The sequence below is a fragment of the Lissotriton helveticus genome, chromosome 11 (genome assembly GCF_964261635.1).
Source record: "Lissotriton helveticus chromosome 11, aLisHel1.1, whole genome shotgun sequence".
Lineage (NCBI taxonomy): Eukaryota > Metazoa > Chordata > Amphibia > Caudata > Salamandridae > Lissotriton > Lissotriton helveticus.
The window spans coordinates 657,964,092-657,985,024 of record NC_136072.1 but is presented as its reverse complement, the minus strand read 5'-3'; the positions used below and the strand labels follow the sequence as shown (position 1 = coordinate 657,985,024).

Below are 20,933 nucleotides of genomic sequence, written 5' to 3'. Positions count from 1 at the left end.
ACGGGGCATCCTCTTGGCAAAACAGACAGTCAGAGGACTGAAAACAAAACCAATCAGCCATACGGCTGTACAGACAATGCGGAGACACCAACCCGTCGCTGATAAAAACCGGGTTGTAAAGAAAGACCCACAACCAAGAAGAAGTCAGCTAGAGACACTAGCAGAATTATGGCACCCCTGACAGAAGCCTGGCAATTGCCGAGTTGGCATGGGGCCCAAAAAGATCTATTCCATTAAACGGCATGTCTTGGAGGCTTTCCCTATATTTTCAGGGAATCGTCTGTCACGCATCCAGGCGTGTCAGCGCAAAGCCACCGACCGTGCAAGAGCACAGACCACAGAGTCTGTGGTATCCAGGGAGGAGCGGATTGAAAAATGTGCCATCCTTGCCGTGAAGAACAAGACGGAGAAGCTCTGAGCGCAATTCCTCTGGAAAGAAGGAATAAGGTTAGCCACAGAGTCCCAGAGTGAGAAGGACGCCCGTGCGAACACGCATGTGGTGTTTAAAGCATGGATGGCCGCTCTAGAAGAAGCAAAAAGCTGTCTTCCACATGCATCCAGCGACCTGGATTCCCGGGTGGGAGGAAACAGAGGCATAGTGGAGGAATCCTGAAACCCAAAGGCCGCCTGAATCACCAATCCCTGAGCAGTAGGGTGGAGGGATAGACAAAGTGAATCCCCTGGGGCAGACAGTGCCTACCAGAAATGGCCCGATCAACCGGGGCCCAAGAAGAGGACCATGCCAATGCGCCAGACAGGACCTCCAATAAAGCACTCCCAAGTGGTAGCAAGGGCTCCACGTTAATAGGCTCGCGATGAAGCAGATCCATTAACGGATCAGGAATGAGGGATTTCACAGGAGGCTGAAAGCTGAGGATAGCAGCATAGGCGGCCCTAGCTCAGTAGTCACTCTAGGAGGGGACAAGAGGCCGTATGTAGGAGACAGTTGGAGACTAATTCTCCCAGTTGCCATAAAGAGCGGGGCTGGGGATCGACCCGAAGGCCATGCCACACTAGGGACCTGCACGAGTGACTCCCGACCAGGGGAAGCAGCAGCCTCCAAAAAGGCTGTAGTGGATACCAGTGTCGCCCGACCTCACTGAGGAGAAAGAACACAGGAATCTGGAGGGCGGTCAACCCCAGGCATGGACGCAGGTGTCAAAAAATGGATGGACACCAGCGGTGATAGATGTGTCAACAGCGGCGTGGCTGGGCACCGTGTCGGAGTCGACTGGACGTCAACGGCCTCCACGAGGGAAGCAGCCTCGATGTGTTGGCCGGCTTCGGATGAAGTGTTGCCCCAGACGCTGGCTCAGGCTTAGAGCTGGGCGTGGGCTTAGACGATGAGCCCGTCTTCGGGTCCGACATGGAGCCCAGCTCCAAGCTCGGCATCGTCGACGCCGCCCCCGCCTTCTGCGCAGAAAGCCGCACAGGGCTATGTGTTGACTGGCAGTGAGAGCTTGGTGCCGAACCCGGCGTCGCCGATATCACTGACGCCATCCGCGCAGAAAGCCGCACAGGGCTATGCGTTTACTGGCGGAGTGTGCTAGAGCAACCAGGACGGTCTGGGTCACGGCCCAATGTAGTCAACTCGGCTCCGGAATCAGAGTCGGTGCACACAACCCTGGTCTGGGAAGGATTCGCTGACCAGGGCCCGGTTTGAGTACCCTCCACCTCTCTGGGGCCGAAGGCACGCCAGGGAGAGAGGGGGACTCAAAGTAGGCCTGAATAGCCCAGGAGTAGGCCTCCATTTGGGCATTCAACACTCCAACTCCTGGAAAAGGAGGTTATGGAGAAGGTGACCTCCGGGTGCCCATAGCGGACCCTGTATGAGAGGAGTGGGTGCCAGCTGCACACCTACAAGAGGTGGACCTCAGTGGACGCTTGTGGCTCCGCTTACCTTTTTTAGGGAGCCGGTCGCGGGAGTGGCCTTGGGAGCGAGCCCCCTCTGGGGAGGGAGAGCGGCGACAAGAAGAAGCTAGGACAGACAGCCCCGTGGCCAGGAGCTTCATACGGCGTTCCCGAAGGGACTTTGGCTTCATCTGTTGACAGTCGCTGCATTGCTTGGAGTTGTGGTGCACACCAAGGCATCACATGCAATCTGACACAGGCCTCACAGGCTTTGAACCCGGAGGGCATTGCACACTGTTCCGGTATGACAGCAACGGTGTCGAGAAGGCCCGAAAGTAGGTCAGGAACGTGGAAAAGAAGAAAACTTATATTGGCGCGATGAGACGGGGCATATATGGCTCCGCTTACATCAAGTCCAGGAATGACGTCAGGCAGGAGCCGTACGGCGTCACCCCCCGGTGCACAGAGGTGCTGCTGCGCAACATTTTCCAGACCAATCTGACCCCTGAGGATATTCGAAGTTAAGGAAGCTGATGATAGACGTCTCTATCAGATATGATGAACTAAGAGTTTGACTCACCATGTAAATTGGTAAATGAAGCCGAAGTCTGATGAACTTTCTTTTTTTTTTTTGGGTGTCAGCACCTTCGAGAAATTTTCTTCTGCAGCACTGCCTCTGCTGGTCATTCAATATATTCTGCAAATGGAAAAGTCCACTGTTAGTCTATTAACAGAACTTAAATATTTCCAAACTAATGCAACACAACAACAGACTGATTTTGATAAAGGGTTAATAATCAGTACTATGTCATCTGTAATATTGTTAAAATCCACAGCTCAAAAAGAATTCAAATCTCAATTTTATTTTCAACCTAGCATATTTCTCTCAATTTTAAGCCTCATTTGCAACCACTCTCTTCACAACTCTAGCACCTATATTGGGACGTAGATAAAAAGATCTCATTCCTAGCCAAGTGACAGCGTACCTTGCTCACTGCAATTCTGAATAAGTCTCAAATAAGGCCCTCGTTTCTTTCATCTCACCATCTTTACCTTCAGCTGGGAGTCCTGTCTAGCCTGCTATCCATTGCAATACCATGATAAATGTATCCTATTGCTTGCCCTCGTGTAAGATGACATCCTGCTTTAGCTTTATGATGTCAGGGCACCAGTTGACCAATCTCCATGGGTGACAATTACACAGAACAATGAGGCACTGGCAATTCCGCACTAGGTAACTATCTGTAATTATGGCTTCAAGGAAAGTAGGAGGTGTAATGGGAAAGGACTATGCAACATTGAAAGCATTGGGCTCCCCATTTGAAAGGGGGCTGGAGGTACAAGAACACAGAGTATCCTAAGGAGCAATCCTTCTTGAGCATAAGAGTCCCTCACACAGAGGGAATGAAGGAAGGTTAAATATGCTTTCCTCCATGTGAAAGTAAGTCAATTGCTCTAACATTAGTCCTCTTTCCAGCCTCTAAGACACTCATTTCCTCTGATGATGAATTGCCAGCACAAGTATCTATAGTAGGATTGTCAGCCTTGTAGACAGTCAACTTCTTTCATAAGCTATCATGATGCCCATAGCATCATCCATTTCGCTACAGTCTTGACAAATAATATTCATGCGGAAGACCCTCCTAAAAGGTGCTGAGAGCCGTCAGATGCTATGAACTTCTTTTAAGTACAAGCAAAATGATGTATTGAGAGTTTGACTCACCATGTATATTGGTAAATGAAGCCGAAGTCTGATGAACTTTTTTTTTTGGGGTCAGCAACTCCGAGAAATTTTCTTCTGTGACACTGCCTCTGCTGGTAATTCAATAAATTCTGCAAATGGAAAAGTCCACTGTTAAATGGTTAATTATTAGTACTATGTCATCTGTAATATTGTGAAAATCCACAGCTCAAAAAGAATTCAAATCGCAATTTCATTTTAAACCTAGCATACTTCTCTCAATCTTAAGCCTCATTTGTTACCACTCTCTACACAACTCTAGCACCTATATTGGGAGGTGGATAAAAAGATCTTATTGCTAACCAAGTGACAGCGTACCCTGCTCACTGCAATTCTTTTAGGTTATAGTAAACCAATACCCATTAAGTGATCTGATACGTTTAGGGAGGAAGCTTCATGCTACAGTGTGTGGTAATGACTAAAACTATCATCAGATTCTGACATCTTCATTCTTGCACATCCCTATCAGTTAACCTATAGAGAACCTGAAAATATTATGATACCCCACCCCTTCAAACAAATGAATAAGTCTCAAATAAGGCCCTCGCTTCTTTCATCTCACCATCTTTGCCGTCAGTTGGGAGTCCTGTCTAGCCTGCTATCCATTTCAATACCACGATAAAGGTATCCTATTACTTGCCCTCATGTAAGATGACATCCTGCTGTACCACTTGACCATTCACCATGGCTGACAATTGCACAGAACAATGAGGCAATAGCAATTCCGCACTAGGTAACTATCTGTAATTATGGCTTCAAGGCAAGTAGGAGGTATAATGGGAAAGGACTCTGGAACATTGAAAGCATTGGCCTCCCCTTTTGAAAGGGGGCTGGAGGTACAAGAACAGAGTATCCTAAAGAGCAATCTTTCTTGAGTAAAAGAGTCCCATGCACAGAGGGAAGGGAGGAAGGTTAAATTAGCTTCCCTCCATATGAAAGTAAGCCAATTGCTCTAACATTAGAGTCCTCATTCCAGCCTCAAAGACACTCATTTCCTCTGATGACATATTGCTAGCACAAGTATCTAAAGTAGGATTCAGTCTTGACAAACAATATTCATGCATAAGACCCCTCTAAAAGGTGCTGAGAGCCGTCAGATGCTATGAACTTCTTTTAAGGACAAGCAAAATGATGAATTGAGAGTTTGACTCACCATATAAATTGGTAAATGTAGCCAAAATCTGATGATCCTTTTTTTGGTGTCCGCGAACTTAGAGAGATTTTTTTCTGCAGCACTGCCTCTGCTGGTCATTGTCAAATTTGGGGGTCTCCAATTGGCACAGGTAGGTACTTGTGACAAATTTGGACCCTTGCCTCTAGTCAGGGTAAGGGGGTACACTCCTAAAATAACCCCTGCTCACCCCCTTTGTCGCTTGGCACGAGCAGACAGGCTTATCTCAGAGGCAGTGTGTAAAGCATTTGTGAACGCATACAGTAACCCAGTAACAACACTACAGATGGACACCACACAGTTGTATATTAAAAATAAGTATTCTTTATATAGATGTAACACAAGACCACAAACGACAAAAATCCACAATACTGTACTGTACTTAAAATGGTAGAATTGGCTTAGTTCTCTTTAGATCTTAAAACGCAACACTTTGAGTCAATGTACCCTAAGATGCCACACGCAGGGCAAAGAAAGTGTTGCAGGGAAGGTGATACAGTAGTCCCTGGCACGCAAGGATAGTGATGCGTTGAAGATCGGGTGCAAAGAAACAAGATGGATTCTTCTTCTTGATGTACGCGCTTCTCCGATGTTGCGAGATGTCTCGACTCGATGCGTCAGCTGCAGCCGCGACACCCTTGGTCAGAAAAGCGATGACAGCGGCTTTGGCGGCAACACTCTTCTCTCTTGATGCAAGGCCCTTCTGCAGTGCAATGTGTTAGCTACAGCGGCGACATCCTTGTTCAGAAATGCGACTGCAGCGGCTGCGACATGCTTCTTCTATGTTGCGAGACGTTTCTTGTGATGCGGTGCAATGTGTCAGCTACAGCAGTGACACCCTTGTTCAGAGATGCGACGACAGCGGCTGCGACGGCGACATGCTTTTTCTTCGTGAGTCACGCTTCCAGCTCTTTGCGACACACAGTCCCTCAGAAGGCCCATAACAGCAGCAGGCACTTCCAAAGAACTCTTGGGGAGCTTGTGGTTGAAGTCTGTTGTCCCTGAGACTTCAGCAGGAGGAAAGCTCTTCTCTCAAGCCCTTGGAGATCCTTACAAGTTGATGAAAGTACACAAAGGTCCCTTTCTCCTTTTTTTGGCAGTCAGGCAACCAATGCAGGCCAATCCCCCAAGTAGAACTTCAGCTGAGGGATAGTGTCTCATCAGTTTCTATTGGTTCCTCTCCTCAGCAAAGGTTTCTTCTTGTTGTCCAAAAGTGATCTACATTCTTGGGATCAGGATCCCACTATTAATACCCCAAAATCCTTTGCCCAATGAGGGCAGAGGGGCCTTTGCCTAATCCAAACCAGTTCTGGTCAGTCCTGGAGCACTCTGTTTACATGATTCCTTATTTCCTTTCACATTGCAGGGCAGAAACATCAGACGCCCCACAGGAGGTGGAGCCAGCATTGTGGAGGGAAGGCACAGCCCTGGAGCACTCTGTTGACATGACTTCTTCTCTCCTTTCACAGTGCAGGGCAGAGACATCAGACGCACCACAGGGCGTGGAGCCAGCATTGTGGAGGGAAGGCACAGCCCTATTCAGGTCCCAGGTGCAACTCCTCCCTCCCATCTAGATGCAGATCTCTATTCACCACTGGGCGGACTCACCTTGTCTCCTGGAATCCCCCAGCCTCTGTCACTCAAACTCCAGACAAGGAATACTCAACCTAGCAGAGGCAGGCTTAGATAGTTAGACAAGAAAATACCTACTTTCTAAAAGTGGTATTTTCAAACACAGAATGTTAAAACCAACTTCACTAAAAGATGTAATTTATCATTCGGAGTTCAGGCATACTAAACTCGAATTTCTGCCATGTTCCCTGAGTTAGTTAGGATTATAAAATGTAATAATCTAACTGCCCATTCTGGCCTATGGAGAACAGGTAGCCTTGCAATAGTGAAAAACGAAAATGGTTGTAATTCACTATTAGGACATGCCACACACACCAGGGCATGTCCTACCTTATACTTACAATGCACCCTGCCCTTGGGCCTACCATAGGGGTGTCTGATATGAAGAAAAGGGAAGGTTTAGGAACTGGCAAGTGGGTGCACTTGCCCAGTCAGCATGGCAGTACCACACTGCACACAGGCTCTGCAATGGCAGGCCTTAGACACACTTTTAAATGCTGCTTCTGTGGGCGGCACAACCAGTGCTGCAAGCCCACCCGCAGCATTTGGATTACTAGCCCTGGGCACTCCTGGTGCACTGTACTAGGGTTTGACAGGTAAACCAAACCAGCCAATCATGGAATCACTAATCCATACATCAATTTATAATAGAGAGAGCATATGCACTTTAGCACTGATCAGCAGTGGTAAAGTGCCCAGAGTAATAAAATAGCCAACAACAGGTCAGAAAAGATATAGGATGAAGGCAAAAAGTTCAGGGATGACCCTGCAAAAATGGTTAAGTCCAACACAACCCCCTTCCAGCCAAAACGCAGGGTAGACAAAGCACTACCTTGATGGGCTTCCCTGCTTTGGGCGATAGAAAATGGACCTGGCCCCCAACAGCAGGGGCATATTCCAGTTCTACGCCAATCTGAACCCATTTCAATTCCTCTGTCCTTACTCTCAGGGCCCACCATGCTAACCCATGGGGAACCCTTCTCCTCACCTGTGGACACCACCTGTGCAGCATCTAACCTTAACTTGTTCACAGTTGTGTCCCAAAAGACAGACAGCAAGCCACAGTGGCTACTGACAGTAGTCAGGGATAAGAGCCAGGCCTTATGCCTCTCAGGGCTCTCAAACCTCTGTGGCTTCAGAGAGTGGGGGGCAGTAGCCCCAGGTACTTGGCACCCTTTGTCCACTCTCCCTCCTGTCAGGTTAGGTATGACATCCTCACACTGGCCCACCAGCCCCAGGCATGTACCCGGTGGCTGGACCAGAGACTGGGGTGGCCTCTCCCACACCCGGTCCTCCTCCTTGGGGTTCTGCACTCTCCCAACTAGAGCGGTACCCTGTTCCAGAATTGTCAGGGTGCCTGTAGCAGGTGTCCTGCACAATTCACCCACCAGTTCAGGGGTTCTACCCTGCAACAGGGCTACCAGGTATGGGGGGACATCCTGAACCTGGCCCTCCAACCTAGGTTTTAAACCCTCTAGTTGAACCAGGGTCAGAGGCGAGGACTCCCTCCCTCTGCACCCCTTTCCAGAGTGCTGTACCCTCCCACCTGGAGTGGTACCCGTAGAAGCTACATCGGTCAGGACTCTGATTACGGTTGCCGCTTCCTCCAGGTCAGACAATACCTGAAATACAAGTTACTTACCTTCGGTAACGATGTATCTAGTAGAGACGATTCTAGCCGCAGATTCCTTAACATAGAATTATCCCGAGGCGTGAGACTGGATCTGGAAAAATGTTCTTTTGCCAGCATCTCTGCGCGCCGGGGGTGGTAACACGTGACTCCGCCCTGACGTCATCCGTGGTCGTGACGTCAGCGAGGTCACATAAGCCCCACCCTGGCGCGCTGACATCAGTTTTCATTGGAGAACTTTTCCGCCCCACAACACGGAGCCATCACAAACAAAAACTGTGAGAATATGGGAGTAGTGTGCAAAACAGCAGACAAATAAAAAGAAAGAAGCAAATGGAGGGGAACAGCCCATTCGGGAAAGTGCCAGGCACCATGGCACCGAAAGACATAGAAGGGAAGAGCAGTCACAGCCACTGCAAAGCAACCCTGCAACCAAATACAACACTCTTCCTGGAGACAGGAAAAGCATATGAAAAAAACGTGCAGTAGACGAAGAAGCCTGCAAGCACAGTCCATGAACAGTGAAAGACAGAAGAGCAACGACAATTCACCCCAGGGCAACACCACCAGGGAGAGTCACATCCCCTGAAAGGAGCCAAGGCTGAGGCCCAGCCAAAGACCCCAACTCAGAGACTGCACGAGTCAGAAACTCCAAACAAGGAAAAAGGAAGGGGAAATATGAAAAGGCCCCACACTGGAAGCACCAGAGTGTGGGGATGCCGGAGAACCCATTAACCTACCAGTCACCTACCAGAAGGGAGGAATGGATGCAACCCTACCAAACAAGCATCCCGCTATGGAGGAGTGAAAGAGGGCACTCACAGAAGACAAAGTCCCAGAGGCAGGCGAGTACGGAAGAGCAAGCTAAGGGCTCTTGAACAACAGGGCGGAAGGGTGGGTCTGCAGCTAGAATCGTCTCTACCAGATACATCGTTACCGAAGGTAAGTAACTTATACATCTGATAGAGACTACTAGCCACAGATTCCTTAACGTAGAATTGATACCCAAGCCATACCCACGTGGAAGGAGGGTCTGCGAGAGGACCCCACCAGCCAGGACATAAAAGAGGGTCCCATAGGGGACGAGTCCGACAGACAGGGTGAGGAGCCCTGTCCCCCCCAGGCAAGGTTAAACCCCTCCAGTCAGAATACTACAGATCCCAAGGTGGATGCAGAAAGAAGAAATAAGAGGAAGCCCGTTCACACTCCGCAGAGGAAAGAGGGGCAAGGCAAGGGTTGGCCGAAGCACCCCTTGCCCACATCAGGCAACAAAAACCACCATCTAGGGTCAAGGCAAGGCAGAGGAAGAAGATCAACCTAGAGACCCCAAGGAGACAAGGCAGAAAGAAGGCAAGTCCCCCCCCCACCCGGAAACACGTCCCGCGAAGAGAGGAGCTGATCCCGCAACAGCTAAAAGTCAATAGACCAGACAGAACAGTGCCCTCAGCAATACAGCATGCGGAGACAGAAAGAGCAGCCCGGGGACACCCAGGAAGACCGGGCAGGGTGCGCCTGAAAGAGGGAAGACCAGAAATCCATCTCAGCCCCCAAGACAGAGAGCTAGAAGGCAAAGAAGGCCCTGGGCGCACCCCAGAAAGGGGTCCGCCCGCACAACACAAAAAGACGGGGAACCATAGCCATGACGCCAGGCTTCAGATGGCAGGGCAGACCAGGCTAACAGCGCAGCGACCCCAGAGAAGGATACCCCGGGGTGCCGCCAAAGGCATTCTAACCACCAAGAAGGGAATTGCACCTGCAACATACTTAAACACCAGGGAGAGCAGAGGCCCGAAGGCGACCACAACCTCCAAGCACAGAACAAGCTATATAACAGCTTCCATTACCCCACCTAGGGTATGTTAGTCCCAAGACACGGGAACCCTCTTAGGAAGAAACTTCAGCAGCAGAGGACAACAAAGAACCACGGGAAAAAAGCCCAGCAGAAGGCTTGACAAGCAGCCAAAAGCAAAAAACAGAAGGCCTAATCTCAGGGCCAACCTGGTGCAGATAATCCAAGCAAAAACACACAGCAAAAAGGGGCCGGCCAACAGAGCCACAGTACCAATAAAAGAGGACTCGTAGGCACATGAATCACACAGATCACACAACTGGGGCGACCCGCCCCAACGAAAGAACAGTTCCGAAGAACCAGATCAACCTACAGGTCACTCAGGGGAAGGAGAAGGAGGGGTAGGAGGAGGAGGAGGAGGATGAGGAGGAGAAGGAGGAGGAGTAAAAGGAAGAGGAGGAGGAGGAGGAGGCCGAAGCCCCGCCAAGAACGTCTGGATGGCTGAGTCTGTCGGTGTGTGGAACAAAAGCGCGCCTTCGAAGGGAAGATCCACCAGCCATTCCCGAACATTTTCCGGGAACACACTGTCCCGAAGTCAGGCATGGCAGCAAAGGGAAACCGAAGATGCCATGGAATGACCGAGCACCTCCGAGATGTCCAGAGCGGAGCGGAGAATAAACATCGCCAGCTCCCAATAATCTAACGCGTGGTGCCACAAGTCAACACCAGCACCCTCCTGAGAAGCTGAAGATCCAAGGGACTCCGCCGAGTCCCACAAACAAGAGGTGGCCCTACCCAACACACAAAGTGTTCAGGGCCCGCAGAGCTGCACTGGTCGAAGCAAACATATTGCGCCCCCAAGAATCCAGCCAACGGGCCTCCCGTGATGGTGGAGACAACAGCGACGGCAGGGAGGGAAAGGAAGTCCGCAAAAGGTGCCCACTGGCAGAGGGGTGGAGGGAAAGGCACACCGGGTCACGTGGTCCTCGAAGGTGCCGGTGCAGAAAGTGTTGGGGCACCGGTTCCCCCGTGGTGGGGTGCCTCAAGTGCCCATCAGAGAAGAAGGGAGCGAACCCTCAAAGGGAAGCAGCAGCTCCCTCCCACCAGAGCCCTGGTGGAGAACCTCCAAAAGATGATCCGAGGGGAAATGAGCACCCATGCACAGAATTCCCACAGCCATGGAAACAGCGTGAGCGAAGGCCGCACCCTCCTCCGTAGTGCCCCACTGTGGGGAAAGCAGCTCCTCTGTCGGCGACTGCTGCAAGCTAAGGCGGTCATCCCCTAAGCCAATCGGAGTGGGGAAAGGCCAGGGCCGGGAGGGAGAAAGAGGTGCCGAGGAGTGGGGTCCTGTGGTACCTCTGGCGAAAACCGCGGCAGTGGTGACGGTGGGGACCCGGCCTTTGATGACGTCGGGTAAAAAGCCACGACGCGGCGGCCCATCTCCGGCGAGGATGACACCACCAGGCACCCAACCTCCGGGGAAGAGGGGACGTCCGAAGAAGAGTCCATGACCTGACGCCTGTCCGGTGCCCTAGAGCCTGCAGCCTGGAGCAAGGCGTCGTCATCGTCCAGTGCCACCAGAGACACCGGACCCCACATCACACAGCACCGGAGACTGGGGCATGGCCGGAGCCTAGGCGCTAAGGGACGGTGCCGGCATGACCTCCAACAAGGAAGCCGCCTGCATGGAGGGACAAGAGTCACCCGGGGAGTGGCAAGGAGTCCCCCGCCAGCCTCGACCTATTAGTGGACAAGGGGGGACAGCTGACCCCCATGGCGGCACCAGGGCTGACTCAACCTCCGGCAAGGCAGCCGCCTGCGCGGAGGGACGAGAGGGACTCGGGGAGTGACAGGGAGACCTCCGCCAGCCTCAACCCACGAGGGGACGAGAGGAGTCCGCCGACCCCTATGGTGCCGTCAAGGCCGACTAGACCTCCTACGAGGCTGCCGCCTGCACGGAGGGACGAGGGATCCTCTGCTAGCCTCAACCCATGATGGGACGAGGGGGGTCCGCTGACCCTTGTGGCGTCTCCAGGGCCTGCAGCTGCCAGCGCCGTAGCGGCGTCACCTTTGGCCTTAGACAGGATCACCTTGTCAAAGGGCCGAGAGGGGCTCGGGGATGTGACCCAAGCCCCGGTGACCTCCCACTACACCACAGGGACTCCCGCAGGAGTTTGTGGCTTAGCCGGGGGGAGGTGGTCCAAAGGAGGAACCCCTGAAGGGCCGCACCCTAACTGCACCAGATTCTCTAAGCCTGGATCCGATCCAGTCGGGGTCGGAGCCACCGGCGATGCGACGGAAGGCCCCACACCGCGCAAGGGATCTGCTGACGCCCAGGAGGGGAAAGAGGAGGATGAGGAGCCAGTGAGGCCTGCAAAGCCGCTGCCTACGTCTCCATCCCAGGAACCAACCCCTACGGTTGAACACTTGCCTGGCACACCAGGATCTCCTTGGGAGCACGCATGCCCCCCCTGATGGTAACACATAACTCATGTGTTGTGTGATAGTCTGCCTGGCGCAGATCTCCCGACCCCTGTCCATCTGATAGTGCGCGAAGAACCCCCAGAACAGAAGTGGTGTCACCATGGTCATTCACTGGTGACTCAGCCCTTCCGGCTGACCCCTGACCCACTAGTTCTTCCACTGGGGACTCCTTTCCCCTTTCACCCCTCAGTCTGGACTTCTGCACCCTCCACTTAGGAGCGGCACGGCCAGCCACCAGAACTAATGGAGGTCTGCTTACAGACATTCCCAGTTCACCTGACACTGGGGCATCCCCCTCAAGGGGTGGCCCCTCAGTACAGCCTAGGTTCCCCACCTAGTGTTCCCTAAAAGAACCATCCAGGCTCTGAGACTCGGTTTCGGGCACCTTGGGACACGTAGCCCCACACTCACTCCTTCTCCACTGAGACAGGACGTGAGCCCCTACACCCCTTCCACTACAACGGGACCTAGCTGGGCGCCTCTGCACCACTTCCACCACTCTGGGCTGGAAGATACCTGAGCCACTCCCCACAGGGTCACTCCCAAATGCCTCTCCAGACCCTCTGAAATCCACCAAAAGGCCTGCCTCCAATGTGAGCTCCCCGGGGTCAGAGAACTCCCTCTCCAATAGTGGTTGGCATAGCTCTGAAAAACAGGGACTTACAATATGCTCTCAAACAATTGGATCACACAGACCCCACAGTGGTTAACCAAACTATCCTTCACCTCACTATCCAGTGCCTCGCACACGGACTCCACACCACTCTCCTGAGATTGGCAAAATAGCATCTGACTGTCTCTGTCATTCAACCCACACTCTTCTGGGTGATCTTCACACTCACATACCAGGACTTCAACCATGGGGGAACCCTTCTCCCTATACCTCTCATCTAGAGTCAGTAGAGTGTCCTTCCCACCACTAGGACCATGAACCCCTGCACCAGTTACCCTTTTCTCCTCAGGGATGCTGCGCACTACCTCATGTCCTTGAACCTCCTGGTGTATGTTAACCCCTCCTTCAAGTCAGGATCCACATCTCTGGGTGTACGTACTGTTCCCTCAGCACTAGATAACTCAATTCTGCTGCCACCATCTGAGCTGGACTCCACCTCCAACTCAGCAAAGATCACTTTCGGAGTGGCCCAAAGATCTTCCCCTCGGGCTAAGGCTCTCTGGACCTCATTAATATCTCTTAGCTCTTCGTCAATTTCTCTCATCCTCTGCTTATAATCCAGAAGCCAGCTCCCTCACTTTCAGGGAATTCCTCTTTCTCAGACTCCACTGGTAGTGTTGTCTTCCAGCTGGATAACTCATACTGAAATAGGGATGCCTCTAGATCCTCCCTGGACCTTCTCTTCACAGGCAGCCCCCTTTCCTTGCAAAACACACACAGCTCCTTCATTGTGTAGACAAACATGCGCCAGAAGTCGAGTTCCATTTTGCAACAACTAACCAGAGCCATAGTATCAAAAAAACCTTCAGGAGGACACCATAAAACAGAAAAAACAGTATGTGGTTGCGTTTGGTCTGCATTCACTAATAGTGTTCACCAATCACTGTACATGAATCACAAATGCAAGTCCAGAATCTTAACCGCTGACCACCAATGTTAGATTGGTGGGTCTCTAGTTGGCACAGATAGGTACTTGTGACAAATAGGGACCCTTGTCTCTAGTCAGGGTAAGTGGGTACACTCCTAAAATAACCTTTGCTCACCCCCTTGGTAGCTTGGCACGAGCCGACAGGCTTATCTCAGAAGCAGTGTGTAAAGCATTTGTTAACACATACAGTAACCCAGAAACAACGCTACAGATAGACACCACAACTGTATATTAAAAATAAGTATTCTTTACATAGATTCAACACAAGACAACAAACAACAAAAATCCACAATACTGTACTTCAAATGGTAGAATCGGCTTAGTTCTCTTTGGATCTTAAAATGCAACACTTTGAGTCAATCTACCTTAAGATGCGACATGCACGGCAACAAAAGTGTTGCAGTGAAGGTGATGCGGTAGTCCCTGGCATGCAAGGACGGTGATGCATTGAAGATTGGGTGAAAAGAAACAAAGATGGCGTCTTCTTCTTGATGCAGTGTGCTTCTCCGATGCTGCGAGATGTCTCGACTTCCTTGTTCAGAGATGCGACGACAGCGGCTTTGGCGGCGACACTCTTCTCCTTCGATGCAAGGTGCTTCAGCTCGATGCGACAGCTGCAGCGGCGATGCAGCTCTTCCCCCTTCCCTCATTTCTGCCACAGGGGGCTCTATAAAATCACCACGGGTGTCCGGGCATGCAGCAGACGTGCACAACGGGCGCACGGGCAGCACGCCAAAGGCAAGCCCGTCTGCGCCCATCCGCGCCAGACCGGGAACTGGGGCCAAGACCCCTGCTTCATTAAACAGGGATATTCTGACTTTTCCTCCAAACACCTGTTGGATTACCGTATTAATCCACACTCTGGTTGCACGCTCCTTAATCTTGAGAAAGAGACCGACTCCTGTTTGATTTGTAAATCAACAGTGCACCTAGGACTATGCGAGCTATCTAATGTTCCAACATTCTCTACTTCCATTAAACAACTCACTAACTCACAATTGAAAGATAACTTACCATCTACTAAGGAATTTTTCTTTTTCAATATTAACTGTCGCTCTCTTTTTAAACATCAGGCTGATGTTTTTGATTTATCACTGGACAAACAACCAGACGCTATTTTCCTTACAGAGACATGGTTACACAATAGCTCCAGTCCGGCTATAGCTGCCGCTCTGCCCCATAACTATGTTATAGTCAGGAAAGACAGGGAGGATAAAAGAGGTGGGAGGATTGCCATAATTTATAAAAATGTATATAGTTGCAAATTTGATGATTTACAGGCCACTGACTGTGAAACTGCATTGTTTAAGCTGACTTTAACTCCACACTTCACTACTTCAGGGATATTGGTTTATAGACCCCCTGGGCCTGCCGGTCCCTGGGTCACAAACTTCCCTGATCTGGTTTCTCCTCTTCTGCTCAGATCAGCAAATTTTTCAATTCTAGGGGACCTCAATCTCCATCTGGAGGATCCTGTTGGTACCATTAGTAACATTCTTATCTCAGATTTAGCAGCTACTAACGTTTTACTCCATAACTCTGGACCTACGCGCAAAACTGGCCATCTATTGGATCCTATTTTTTATCATTCATCCAATATTGCATGTTTTACAGCAATTCTCTTGTGCTGGTCCAATCCTTTTTTGGTTGATTTTAAATCAACAATAACTGACAACGCGCATGTGGTGCCTTGCGGTACTTCAAAGCTCACAAGGATTGGGAAAAAGCTGGATATAGACAATTTTAACAAACTTCTCTGTCACACTGCCCCTATTTTTTTAAAATATTCTTGATATTGACTTAGTAACATTTCAAAAGTGGATTCTTAAAACTACAGATATTTGCTTACCTGCCTCCTGAAGGAGGATTAGTAACCACCACCCTCCAGCGCTGTGGTTCTCAGACTTGTTTAAAGCTGCGAAAACTAAATGTAAAAACATGGAAAGACAGTGGAGAAGGGCCTATGCATCTGAAGCCAAAACTGCTCACCTGTATGTTAAAAGGGAATATTTTACTCTCTGTAGGGACGCTAAATAGGTTTCCTCAATCTTATCCGATGTCAAAAACTGTTCTAAAACATTGTTCAAAATGGTAAAAGAACTATCAGGTGCCACTACTCAGCCCATTCCCCCCAATCTGATTCAAACACAATGTGAAGATCTTGCTCAATTCTTTACTATCAAAGTTGATGCAACATACTCCACCTTGCGAATTTGTCACCATTTACCGTGTCAATACTGTTAATCCCTTCTCATTTACCTTTGCCATCTGTTGATAAAGATTTGTCTGATATAAATACAATCAATAAAATAGAGAACTGTACATTACTGGATATGACGTCCCTTAAATTGCATTTGGGCCGCATCAAATCTGGTTCTCCTTGCGATTCCCTCCCTATCTCTGTGCTGCATCAGTATGACCTTTCAATGCTTACAATCATTATGGAACTCCTAAATACTTCTTTAAAGGAATCTCTGGTTCCTCTGAAATGGAAGCATGCAATGGTTATTCCATTATTGAAGAAGTCCAACGCTGACCCTACAGTGTCGTCTAACTATCGGCAAATCTCCTTGCTTCGTGTATTCTCTAAAACCATGGGAGGCATATTAATGGTCAACTGTCTCAGTTCATTGAAAAGAACAAGATTTTACATTCCTCTCAATCCGGTTTTCGAACCGGTTATTCTATGGAGACGGCTCTTCTTAGCGTAACCGAAATGTTGCGCCAAAATTCGGATGCAGGCAACATGGTCGCACTTGTCTTATTGGATTTAAGTGCGGCCTTTGATACGGTATCCCATGCCATCCTGATAAAGGCTCTACAATATATAGGGGTTACTGGTCCTGCACTTAGCTGGTTAACATCTTTTCTTACTGACCGTACGTTTCAGGTTCTCTCTTCTGCAGCAAATTCCAAGACTCACTCATCTCCATATGGAGTCCCCAGGGGTCTATTCTTAGTCCTTTGTTGGTTAACATATATGATAGACCCCTGGCAATGGTTGTTGAAGAAGCTGGGTTGTCGTTATTTTCATACTCTGACGACACTCAGATTATTTTTTCACTTTCTGCAGGAAAAACCTCAGAGCCTTCTGCTCTTCGGGCTGGGTTGAGTTTACAAAAAAATATATCAAACCTTGGTGGTACAAGTAAGCCGTGAACAATGAGTAGAGAAGCTACTGAGGAAGGAGATTGAGTTGTGTTGTAGAAGAGGAAAGCAGAAGCGGATGAGGTGGAAGAAGTTGAGAGCAAAAGAAAACATGAATTACAAACGGATTGTTGGATCTTGGATTCATGCCAATTTTCTCAAGCTGAACGGTGAAAAAGCTGATGTTTTGGTACTGGGGAAAGATAAAGAGCTCTGGGGTCCTCAACATTGGCCCACAGAAATGGGTGAAGTACCTCAGCCTTCTCATCATGTTCGCAACCTTTGCTTTATTATTGACGACTCATTATCTATGCGTCATCAAGCAACAAAGGTTTCTGCAACATGTTTCACCATTCTAAAGTGGCTGAGAAAAATTGTGTGGATGCTCCCTAGCCCTACTCAGAGAACCGTAGTCCAGGCTCTTATCACATCTAGACTGGACTACGGTAACATCCTCTATCGGGGAGCCAATAAAGATGTTATCCGAAAGCTTTAGAGAGTACAAAACTCAGCGGACAGATTGCTCTGTCGAACCAAGAGAACTGCTTCTACTTCCGTTTGTTTGCGAGACCTTCATTGGTTGAGAACTGAGAATCAGATTAAGTTTAAAACTTTGAACTATATCTTCAAAATTAGGCATGCCATGGCTCCTATGTATGTGCAAAATTTGGTCCATTTTTATTTACCGTCCGTAACTCTCAGATCCACTACTCAGGCTAAATTTCAGGTGCCAAGGTTCCGACTATCCCGCATGGGTGGCTGTTCCTTTTCTTGTTTGGGCCCTGCTCTATGGAACTCTCTTCCGCTGTCTCTTCGCACTCAGATGAACTTTTTCACAAATCCTTAAAAACCTGGCTTTTTAATCAGTAAGCTCCTCTGTACTATTCTGGGTGCTGGGAAATGCTTTCAGGTAGCTGTTGCTCCTAGATATAAATTTAAATAACATAACATTCTGAGTTCAGGCAAACAAACTCGAATTTCTACCATGTTCCCTGAGTCAATTAGGATTATAAGATGTAATAATCTAACTGCCCATTCTGGCCTATGGAGAACAATTAGCCTTGCAATAGTGAAAAACGAAAATGGCTGTAATTCACTATTAGGACATGCCACACACACCAGGGCATGTCCTACCTTATACTTACAATGCACCCTGCCCTTGGGTCTACCATAGGGTTCTCTGATATGAAGAAACGGGAAGGTTTAGGGACTGGCAAGTGGGTGCACTTGCCCAGACAGCATGGCAGTACCAGACTGAACACAGACTTTGCAATGGCAGGCCTTAGACACACTTTTACAGGATGCTTCTTTGGGTGGCACAAACAGTGCTGCAAGCCCACCAGCAGCATTTGGATTACCAGCCCTGGGCACTCCTGGTGCACTGTACTAGGGTCTGACAGGTAAACCAAACCAGCAAATCATGGAATCACTAATCCATACATCAATTTATAATAGGGAGAGCATATGCACTTTAGCACTGATCAGCAGTGGTAAAGTGCCCAGAGTCATAAAATAGCCAACAACAGGTCAGAAAAAATATAGGAGGAAGGCAAAAAGTTCAGGGATAACCCTGCAAAATGGGCCAAGTCCAACTGTCATTCAATATATTCTGCAAATGGAAAAGTCCACTTTTAGTCTATTACATTACTTGAATATTTCCAAACTAATGCAACACAATGACAGACTGATTTTATAAAGGGTTAATAATCAGTACTATGTCTTCTGTAATATTGTGAAAATCCACAGCTCAAAAAGAATTCAAATCGCAATTTTATTTTCCACCGAGCATACTTCCCTCAATCTTAAGCCTCATTTGCTACCACTCTGCTCACAACTCTAGCACCTATATTAGGTCATAGATAAAAAGATCCCATTGCTAGCCAAGTGACAGTGTACCCTGCTCACTGCAATTATTTTAGGTTATGGTACACTAATAACCATTAAGTGATCAGCTAAGTTTATGGGGAAGGTTTATGCTTCAGTTATTGGTAATGATATAAACTATCCACAACAGATTCTGACATCTTCATTCTTGAACATCCCTATCAGTTAACCTATAGAGAACCTGACAATATTATGATCACCCACACCTTCAAACAAATGAATAAGTCTCAAATATGGCCCTTGTTTCTTTCATCTCACCGTCTTTACCTGTCTAGCCTGCTATCCATTTCAATAGCATGATACATTTATCCTATTGCTTGCCCTCATGTAAGATGACATCCTGCTGTAGCTTTATGATGTCAGGGCACCACTTGACCAATTACAATGGGTGACAATTACGCAGAACAATGAGGCATTAGCAATTCCACACTAGGTAACTATCTGTAAATATGACTGCAAGGCAAGTAGGAGGTGTAATGGGAAAGGACTCTGCAACATTGAAAGCATTGGGCTTTTCTTTTGATTCCTTATGTCTGATTACTTGTATTTAGCAGTTCCTATTTCTTGCATTGGACACCCAGTATTATTTTTATTATCTGCATTTTATCTCATGCATTTAACAGATGAATTTGCTTACTTTTAAATGTGTTATTCTTGCTTGCACATATATAGATATTTTTAGGAAAGCAGGATCTGCTTTCATGGTCACCCCCACTTTTTGCAGTTGTCATTATGTTTTTCAGACTAGTCTGAATGGGATCCTTCTAACTAGGACCCCCCTCTCTGTGTTTCCTCCCTAAGTAGGGCATGGTGAGTAGTTAGGTACACTCCAGATTGGCTACCGGTGTACCCTTGTAAGTCTCTAGTATAGGGTACTAAGGTACCCAGGGCATAGGTACACAGGAGTCCCTCAGGTGCTACAGCATGTATTATGCCACCCATGGAAGACCACTCAAATTATGACTCCAGGCCTGCATTTGCAGCCTGTGTAAGCTGGTGCTAGCACCAAGAACGACAGATATAGGTTTCTCTATATCGGAGGTCACTAACTTAAAACGTAGAAGTCACCCCAAAGGCATGCCTTTCAATCCTGAAGGCAGGGTGCTGGGTCCTAAGTGTGAGGGTGCCCTTGCATGAGCAGGGCACCCCTACAACCTTCGGAGTCCATTCTCTCGGGTTGTAAGTGCTTCAGCTATTACGATACATAGAGGTGCAATGCGTCATTAAGCAATGACCATCTCTAAATTAACTGTAACAAACACTGTCATGTTTGGTATCAAAAATGTTGGAATCACAACCGCACACCATAGACTGTGTGGGAGGTATGGTTCCATGCACTGTAAATCTCCTTTGGGGAAGGTACTTTGCCTTAACCTTTGGAGTTGGGGCTGTTTGCCTCTAATGTCCTAGAATTCTTCCTTTGATTAATACCCCTGACTCCTTCTGTAATTTAAGTGAGAAGAGGAAGTCCTATTTTGGTCAGTTGAAGAGAAACAGTGGTGTGATGCCATATTGTACCACAGGGATCCCATTCCTGTCACTGTGATTCAGAAATTTACTCAGTCCTCCCTGATGCTGATCATGGAGCTGCTTAATGCCTCTTTAAAAGAGGCTATTGTTCCATCTATCTGAAAGCACACAATGGTTCTCCCATTGTTAAAGAAGGCCACCGCTGACCCCACGCAATTATCACATTTCAGACCCATCTCCCTTCTTCCGGCGTTTTCTAAAATTTTGGAAAAGCACGTCGATTTAATTTGACATCTTTTGTGAATTCCCAAAATTTCCTTTATGGCTCCCAATCAGGCTTCAGAGTGGGCTTCTCTACTGAAACCAATTTGCTTGGGGTCACAGATATGGTGTGTCAGCAAGTCAACTTGGGTGGCACTGTGGCATTTATACTTTTAGACCTGAGTGCTGCTTTTGACACGGTCTCACTGTTAGACCTGGCATCTTTGGCGTGATTTCCTCCTATCTTTTTGCCTCTAAATCCTGTATTTTTG

General features: G+C 48.6%; 1 protein-coding gene across 2 annotated transcripts in view; it reads right to left on the bottom strand.

The window, feature by feature from the left end:
• Positions 1 to 20,933, bottom strand: part of LOC144791058 (phospholipid scramblase 1-like) — a 401,648-nt gene that overhangs the window by 372,797 nt on the left and 7,918 nt on the right. For both annotated transcript variants that reach the window (XM_078665694.1, XM_078665698.1), the window contains exons 2-3: positions 3,575 to 3,684; positions 2,432 to 2,548 (exon numbers count right to left, since the gene is read on the bottom strand). The gene's annotated coding sequence lies outside the window, so the exon portion shown is untranslated. The remainder of the gene's footprint in view (positions 1 to 2,431; positions 2,549 to 3,574; positions 3,685 to 20,933) is intronic.